Source organism: Argiope bruennichi, chromosome 4 (genome assembly GCF_947563725.1).
Source record: "Argiope bruennichi chromosome 4, qqArgBrue1.1, whole genome shotgun sequence".
Classification (NCBI taxonomy): domain Eukaryota; kingdom Metazoa; phylum Arthropoda; class Arachnida; order Araneae; family Araneidae; genus Argiope; species Argiope bruennichi.
The window spans coordinates 120,087,650-120,097,043 of record NC_079154.1 but is presented as its reverse complement, the minus strand read 5'-3'; the positions used below and the strand labels follow the sequence as shown (position 1 = coordinate 120,097,043).

Sequence of the window (9,394 nt, the reverse complement as noted above, 5' to 3'; positions counted from 1 at the left end):
AATGTAATTGGGAAAATTCAGATTGAATCTCTTTGAGACTATAGTCCCCTGGAATTTTGCCAGTCCTGCCATTCTATAACTATGCCATTGCTTAATGGGAAGACTAATCAAATAGATCAGTGTCTCCTTTTCAAGCATTAAATCTACAAAAAGGTACTTCTTAGTTTTGAATGTGATCTACTATTGAAAGCATTATCTTTTATTAAAAGTATGAGGACTTTTGAATCCGTTGTCACTTAGCATACACAAGACTTATATACACAAGGCATCTCTTCTACGAATGAACTGCAAGAATTTCATCAAAGTTCCATGGGCTCGTGTAAATCTGAAATATAATACTAAAGGGCACTCCTTCAAAAAATCATTGCATTTTAATGTTTCATAACATTTTTTTCTTCATCGTATATGACGAAATCTATTTTCATATCTGAAGAAAGTTCTGATGGAATTTATACATTTTTTTTGTAACGGGTAAACTATAATTACAATATGTGAAAAAATTAATATTATAATTAATATTCTACGAATTGAACAAGATTGAATTCCCCGATTGACTGGTTAAGATGTTTGAAATATCAAAGTCAGTTTGTATAAAATATAGTGAATAAACATTCTATCTATAAAAAAAAAAGCTTATGTTCATTTAACCAGTTGACTGTTTTCGACGAGTATACTCGTCATGAGGAAAGTACAGCATTTTGCTTTATCACGAGTTTATTCGTCAGGAGTAAATAAGTAATGAAAATTGGCAGCTTGAATTACAATTTTAGTAAAATCTCAAACATATGCGTAAATTTTAAAAATGTTTAAAATATTTTGAGGCCAAGTCGAAATCAAAGGAACAAATAAAATATTATTATACGCTGTACCATGGTTTGCTCAATACAATTCTCTAACAGCAAATTAAAATAATAAATTAATTTTTTATGTTTCTTTTCGTTTATGTGCAAAAAAATTTATGTAAATAAATAAATGTGATTATTGAAATAAAAAATAAAAATAATTTCATTATGACGTAATTTTATATCACACATACTCTGTGTTTGATCAGTATACACGACATCGCTAAATTTTTGCGACACAATTTAGATATACATTTTCCGAAGACGTCGAAACAGTTAACTCCATCGATTATTCCATCGATTAACATCACTAACATTTCGCAATTGGAGAAGAGAGTATAAGTGAAGCATTTCACAAGTGGAAATTTTTAACGTAGTTTCTTATCCTCGATTTACAATATTTTAACTATACGAGTGGCGCAGTTTAGCTAGGATTGGCTCTTGCGCAACTAAAACTCACAACCACTATCACCACAAATGGAAAATGTGTATTCAAACACAAATTTCATTCGCTAGCAAGTGCATATGTTTACTTGATATGTCTATTTGACTTGTTACAATTGGACAATAAGACTAACCCAGTCTTTGAATCAAGAAGTGAATCTTTTGTTCAAGTAGGTCTTTGTCGGAGGGAGAAATATGGCAACACTTGTTGGAGAAGTTTAGTTATATTAACGTCCCGTTCTAAAGCAACGGTAGGGCTATTTTGGGACGGACCTCGCGATTTTGAATCACGGTCAAATGACGAGTGCGACACCTGTGGTGGCACCCCCTCTCCAAACTTACACACCACACCAGTGGGTGGACGTTTGAACCCGACTGATTTAACCCCTTAACTGTTTCATTTTCTTTACTATCTAATAAGATGACACCTTCTATTTTGGGAATATTTTCTTATTTTGATTCAAATAGAAATCCATTGCATACTTGACTTATCTATGTATTTGAAGTAATTTTAATATTGAATTATAATCATCATGAATGGCTTATTTTTTTGCTTGCAACTATCAAAATTCGATAAATCGATGCACGTATGGCACTCGGGCAAAACAGTTAAGTGGTTAACATACACCAGACCTACTTACACGCTTTTCGGTGGAATCGGGTCTCAAACCTGAAGCCCTCCAAATCAGAGGCCGAGACCTTTCCAGCAGGCTACCAAGGTCTTTCAAACACACATTTTATTCGCTAATAAGTGTATATGTTTGCTTGGTACGTCTATAGTGACTTGTTGTAATTGGTACAATAAGACTAACCCAAGTCTTTGAAACAAGGATTGAATCTTTTGTAAAAGAAAGACTTTGTCAGAGTGAGAACTATGATAACACTTGTTGGTGAAAGCCATTTTGGAAACATTCAAGTGATGTAGAAGGTTTTAGATCCAGATTATGATGATAGGTTGTCTTTCTGAGACTTTCAGGGAATATTGGTACGCATTTCTTTTTGCTTCAAGGAAAACTTCTGTCAACCAGTTGGGGCACGGTGGCTTGGTAGTAAGGTCTCGGCTTTGGAATCAGAGGGGTTCAGGTTCAAGATTCGATTCCACCAAAGAACCGTCGTGTAAGCGGGTCTGGTGCCATCTTTCGGGGCCAAATGTCCTCCTTCTGGTGTGGTATGGAAGTTGGAGAGGGAGTGTCAGCTCAGTATTCGTCCTCGTCATCTGACCGCGGTTCAAAATTACGAGGTCCGTCCCAAAATAGTCCTAGCTTTATAAACGAGATGTTAATATAACTAAACTAAATCTGCCAATCAGTCCGATTTCAGAGAGTAATACATTGCTAAAAGTACGTCTATAAACTAAATTTGAATAGGGCTGGTAGAAACAGTCTGAGTATAGATATTTCAATTTTCCGACTGTAGTTCAACAGATATCTGAAGCTTTAATCCTTGTTTACGTTGAATCTGTTTATCGGGGAGATGCATTCTAAATTCTTATTGGAATTTTAAATTTGCATTCGAATGTATTCTCTCACACACTATTCAAAACGGTGCATCATTTCGACATTTTATTTTTTTCTACTTTAATGGTTCAAAATACTTACAGAATGTTATAATGATGGATATTCATTCTTTAGGGAAAGGCAAGGAAGTTGCATGTATTTAATATTTTCGTGTAATAAACAGGTTCATGTATTATGCATCGAATTATCTTTCCGACTGGAAAGGTTTAAGAGTGTAGCGAAGGTGCATCTCCCCGAAAAAGACACTGCTACACCGAAGACATTTAAGCAATAAGAAACGTAATCCGGAATATTCATTATAAAATACAAGTATTTTCGCAAATCTTTGCATAAAAATCTCTAATGATACATTTTTTTCGAAATTTATTACTCATTCTAAGTAATGAACTGTATAATGATATGTATTTAGTTCGCCTTTTATAGCAAACGACACAAAATTTAGTACAGTTTTCCTTAGTAGATCAAGGAGGGCCGCAGTGGCCTGGTGGTAAGATATCGGCTTCGGATCCGGTGGGTTTGAGATTTGATACTCGATTCCTAAAAATAAAAGTCGTGTAAACGGGTCTGGTGTATGTTAAATCCGTCGGATCAGCCCCAAAATAGCCCTAGTGTTGCTTTAAAACGGGACGTTAATATAACTAAACTGAACGAAACCTTAGTAGATCAAGAATGAACAAATCATTACCAATTTCGAATCTCAAAAGTGTATCTGGTTCACAGAGGTCACAGTAGTCAATGATGAGACTACGGGTTACATGAAACTTCTCTGTTCCCTTTCATGATATATTTAAATAAGACATTCTATTAATCCGTATAATTTTGATTTTTAGCAATGGCAACAGGTAGTGCTTACGCTTGGCCAGATGAAGCATTATATACTTTCATTTGCAAGTTTATTTTTAGGCTTTTCTGTTGAAATTTTCATCTGTATCGTTTATAATATTCGCGGTGAACATTAAAATTTATTTTAAAACAGAAGAACTAAGTAATTGATTTCATTATGGAGCATATAACAGCAGAGACAAATGGAAATCTTATATCACAGTAAGTACATAGTATACCATACAGAATGAATTTTACCCTTTAATCGCATTATTGGTCATTATGACTGTTAAGATTGCCCATTATGACTGTTAAGATTGCCCATTACGGCTGTTAAGATTGCCCATTACGGCTGTTAAGATTGCCCATTACGGCTGTTAAGATTGCCCATTACGGCTGTTAAGATTGCCCATTACGGCTGTTAAGATTGCCCATTACGGCTGTTAAGATTGCCCATTACGGCTGTTAAGATTGCCCATTACGGCTGTTAAGATTGCCCATTACGGCTGTTAAGATTGCCCATTACGGCTGTTAAGATTGCCCATTACGGCTGTTAAGATTGCCCATTACGGCTGTTAAGATTGCCCATTACGGCTGTTAAGATTGCCCATTACGGCTGTTAAGATTGCCCATTACGGCTGTTAAGATTGCCCATTACGGCTGTTAAGATTGCCCATTACGGCTGTTAAGATTGCCCATTACGGCTGTTAAGATTGCCCATTACGGCTGTTAAGATTGCCCATTACGGCTGTTAAGATTGCCCATTACGGCTGTTAAGATTGCCCATTACGGCTGTTAAGATTGCCCATTACGGCTGTTAAGATTGCCCATTACGGCTGTTAAGATTGCCCATTACGGCTGTTAAGATTGCCCATTACGGCTGTTAAGATTGCCCATTACGGCTGTTAAGATTGCCCATTACGGCTGTTAAGATTGCCCATTACGGCTGTTAAGATTGCCCATTACGGCTGTTAAGATTGCCCATTACCTTAACAATCGAAACATGTGTTGGTCATATGCAAATTATGTTTGGAACTCTTCCATTCAGTAGACTGAAGAATTCGGCCCCTTCTCATGAAAGAAAATCGTGTTCTTTTTCTGAGTGGCGTCTTAAATTTTATTTTTGCATTAATTAAGAAACGTATTTAGTGTAACCAGGTATGAAGAAATGTTTAACGTACACGGTTAACTCGTAGAAAAAAAAACGACTTGAGTAGATGTATACACAAAAACAGCCCATTTGCCTTTAGCTTGATAGTACAGTAAAAAGGATTGAATCCTCTTTCCGTTTTTACGACTTTGTCCAAAATTTGAAACATTTATTTCGTTTGGATGTAAATGTGGTCAAATTTATTTTTGTCATGTTAATGCACTCGCAAACGAAAAAAATACAAAGTCAGGCATCCGCATGTTAACGATTTTGATAATATATTTTTGTCTTCTGACAACATATCAAATATATTTAATATACCACTTTTCGCATTTACTTTCTGTTTGTTAAACTTTTTCTCGTATAAGGAGGCATTTTACCAATGATCTTGACTTACAAATTAATGACATGTTTCAAAACAGTATGGGAAGTATCGAAGTGTAGGGAAGAAACATAATATTATTGGTTCACGTTGTTGAGTTGGTTATCCATAAACGGCCTCTAAGTTAAATAGAAAAAAAAAAACCCGAATAAAATAATAAGTATTAAAAAGTGTTGCAAAATTAACTGTTGAATGTAATGATTACTTCATTAGATTAGGAGTAATTTTTTTTAATTGTGCAAATTTGGAAATTTTTATATTTTTACCCCAGTACATCAGGTATTCCCTGTAATTTACTTGTATATTGGGATTTCCCTGTAATTTACTTGTATATTGGGATTTCCCTATAAATTCTTTATTTTCCCTGTGTTTTACTTTACTTTGCTTTATTTTACTTGTGTAGTTTTGGATTTTTCCTGTACTTTATTTTACTTGTGTAGTTTTGGATTTTTCCTGTACTTTATTTTACTTGTGTAGTTTTGGATTTTCTGATCGCGCATTTTAGCTTACTGCAATCGTTAACTATGAAGATCATTCATAATTTGCTTCGCGGGAGCAACGTAATACTCAGCCAGAAAAAAAAACTTTTCTTTTGTCGAAAATACTTTTGTCGATATTAACGTTAGTCGATCATCAAACCCTCTTCAGAAAATATTTCTGCAATATTATAAGACGGCAAGGTTTGTTTGGAGGTAAGGTTTATATTTATATTGTTTCGGAATTCCATGGTGAGACAAAGTGGTCACGAGCACCTCCACATCCACAATTTGGAATATCAATTATAATTTTGTGAGTTTAGGGAAAGATGAAAATTAATTGAAACTAGTTTAGACGAGCGCATAAAGCTCTAAAGTCATGAAATTTGGTATAATTATTAAAGTGGTGTTTCTATGTTATAATTAATATAAATATTTTTCTTATTTATGGGGGATGGAGAGAATTAATGGAATTACATTGCACGTGTTTTATATTCTGGGGACTGAATTAACTATTTTGATTAGTTATTTTTGGGAACATCTAGAAATTTCACGTGCAGCTCATCGTAGATATCTAATCCGAAACGGGGATAATTTTGAGAGATTTTAATCCAACGGATTTTTAATAAGAAGAGATTTTTAATAAGGTTTGCTTATTAAACCAATACCACCAATATTTACATTTGCTTCGTTGGCAACATTTTTTCGCATTTTTTAAATTTTCAATAACAATACCTTTTATTTAATAATTGTATATTTATTTTATCTAATGAAAATCAAATTTTATTCGCTGTGCTGTGGTTTTTCTCTCAAAAATTATAATTTTTATTAGTTTTTACTTTCTGATGATTTTTTTATGCAATCTAATATACTGCGTTCGATGTGTATACATTTCGTCATTTAATGAGGGGAATTTCTAAAAATTCCACAGTTAACCTGTTAGCGGGTTTGAGCTGCTTTCGCTATACGATAACGATTCAATCTATACGAACAAACTAACCATACTATATTATCCAAAATAATATTGGATATCAAAGAAAAAGCTATTGAACTTGGCGATGAAATGATCTGGATCAGAACTCATCAGGGGGTGTATTGGAAATGAAAAAATCAGATTCACTAGCCAAGGAAGCTTTAAACTTAAAATCCCAAGGAATGTTTTTCCATGAGTCCAAAATCCAACTCGGAAATGAGATTAACAAACTAATAATTAAGGATTGGCAGGAGAAAGGGAATAATTCCATCAAGGGGAGAACAACCTTACAACATTTTAAAAACATTTCGGTTAACCGAATTAAGGGCAATTTTTATCAAAACTAAGTATGCTCATTATATTTCTCGCATGGCCTCTGTCTAGGTCGGGGTATACGATATGCGAACAGTGGTATACGATAACGCAACCCAAGCAGGTGCTATGGTGGCTTGGTGGTAAGGTCCCGGCTTTGGAACAGGAGGGTTTCAGGTTCGAGGCCCGATTCCACCGAAGAACCGTCTTGTGGGTCTGTAAGTTAAATCTGTCGGAACAAAACGTCTTCCAGCTGGTGTGGTGTGGAATTTTGGAGAGGGAGTGCTAGCTTGGGTGTCGTCCCCGTCGTCTGAATGAGACTCAAAATTACGAAGTCCGTCCCAAAATAACCCTAGTGTTACTTTAAAACGGGACGTTAATATAATTAAACTAAACTCAACACAAGCTTTTGCTTATTTGCATTGCAATATCTGACCATACTCGAAACAAAAAAAAAAAAAAAAAAAAAAAAAAAAACACTTTTAATGCTCATTTTTCTGTTTTCCTATTTTTTACCATCTTTTCCTCTTTTCAGGAAAAAGAATTCTTTATTTACTGGACAAGTACCAGGAAGAACCTTTCCAATGCAGCCTTTTCTGAATGTATCAAGAACAAACGAACATCTTTACATAACGCTTCTGTTTGCCAAGATTTGGATTTTATGTTTCGGAATATCCCATATAATACCGCAGAGATTCGCAGTGTGGTTGCTAATAACATTAACTTTCGTCAGAATTGCATTTCCAGAACCACAATTCCTTTTAGACGTGCCCTTCATCTGGGCAAGTTGGTTTCTGGTTTTGACTTTGAATTCGGATTTCAGTCTAGTGGATCGTCCTTTCCTCAATTTTCTTTCAGATCAAATCAAAAATTGTTTAAAAATTTATCTTCTGTCTATAATGCCAACTTCTTTCTCAGTTTACTCTGCATCAGAATTTATTATCGATGTTTTTTGTATATTTATTTTTGTATTCTATATCTTTAAGATCATTTGCGGAAGGGTGATTGAAGAGGATAGGTGCCTCCCAATAATTACAAGTATCATCCCTCTTATAGTATTGGACCTGTTTTTTAATGCCTATGGACTTATTTTTTTTGTGACTAATTTTTATATGCGGTTTCTTGATTCTGCTATAAAAGCTATCGTTGAAGGAAAACCATTACTTTCCGTTATTGTGTTAGCTGTCTTTGCTTACTTTATACATAACAATTGCTATATTCGTATTCTGTTTGAGACAATGCTATATAACTGGAAATATTGGATATTCTTTTAAACTATACAAAGTTTTCAGATGCAAAAATGAAAAATTATAAGAAAGATTCCATGTAGAGGATACCTTCACGGATTTTCAGATCGCGAAACTCCAAAAAATATTTAAAAAAATCTCTTCTTAAAATATGCGTTGATATTAAATGATTTTTTTCCACTGATTTATAAAAGAGAATTTTTAATTCTTTACTTGATTTAAATATACCTAGAAACTAACAATTTTAGATTCAATATAAAAAAAAATGCTACTTGTGAAATTGTGCTTACTGGCAAGAGATATTGATAGAAAAATTTGCATATACTTTTCAAAATTCATTTTCTTTATACGGGGTGGAAAATAATCAAAATATGTTGAATTATCTACTTGTCAGAGCACCCATTTCGCTGCATTTTTTCCAAGAAATATTTCATTTCTATTTTAGAATTATTATGCTTTATTAAGTTTTTCACATTATGTAAATATTTCGAATTTATGAATTGTATGAGGATTTTAATGACTTTTGTGATTACAAATAAACTTTTTTCAACAATCAGACTCTGTTTCATATAAATGATTTCTAAGCATGGTTATATTCCTTTTTATAGTTTTAAAAACTCATTAAGTTGCTCTCCAACAAGCATTTGTTTAAAATGGTGATGTTTGATCGTTCCCAGGGATGCCAACACGTCCAGGAATCCAACAAAATAGAATGTTAAAATTAAGATCCAGAAGTCTGAAATATAATTTTTCTGTACTGAGCACCAAAGGATGGTTTTGTCTGGATGAGTTCAGAATTGCTTCAATTGAACTTTGTGAATCGGTTTATATGATCCAATCTTCCTTCGATAATAGTCTGATCGCTCTCAAAGCCGTGCAAATGTCAGAAATTTAAGAGTTAAAAACAGAAAAACGTTTGTTTAACATTTTAGAAAGTGCAATGTGACCAAATACTACAGCTGAACCAACATGTAACCGAATTTGGGACCATCTGTAAAAGTAGTGCCGTATGTTTCAAACGATTGCCTGGAATCACAAAATAATATTTGTATGCAAAACAGATAACCCAGTTGTAGATTTGTGTAGTTTATTAAAATCATTGACAGTAAAAATGTTTCGGCACGTCCAAGGAGGATCTTCTTCAAGTATATTATCAATGTTCTTCTGGTTAAAATTATCTAAAAGAGGGCTGATTCTAAAACCAAACAATGGAATAAATGAAACCTTTT

The 9,394-nt window shown here is 33.9% G+C and overlaps 1 long non-coding RNA gene across 1 annotated transcript; it reads left to right on the top strand.

Annotated features, from left to right (window-relative positions):
- Nucleotides 1-3,667: 3,667 nt before the first annotated feature.
- On the top strand, nucleotides 3,668-8,719 carry LOC129966535 (uncharacterized). The gene is made up of 2 exons (XR_008784267.1): nucleotides 3,668-3,847; nucleotides 7,454-8,719. It is a non-coding gene; the product is annotated as an uncharacterized LOC129966535 (long non-coding RNA).
- Nucleotides 8,720-9,394: the final 675 nt, after the last annotated feature.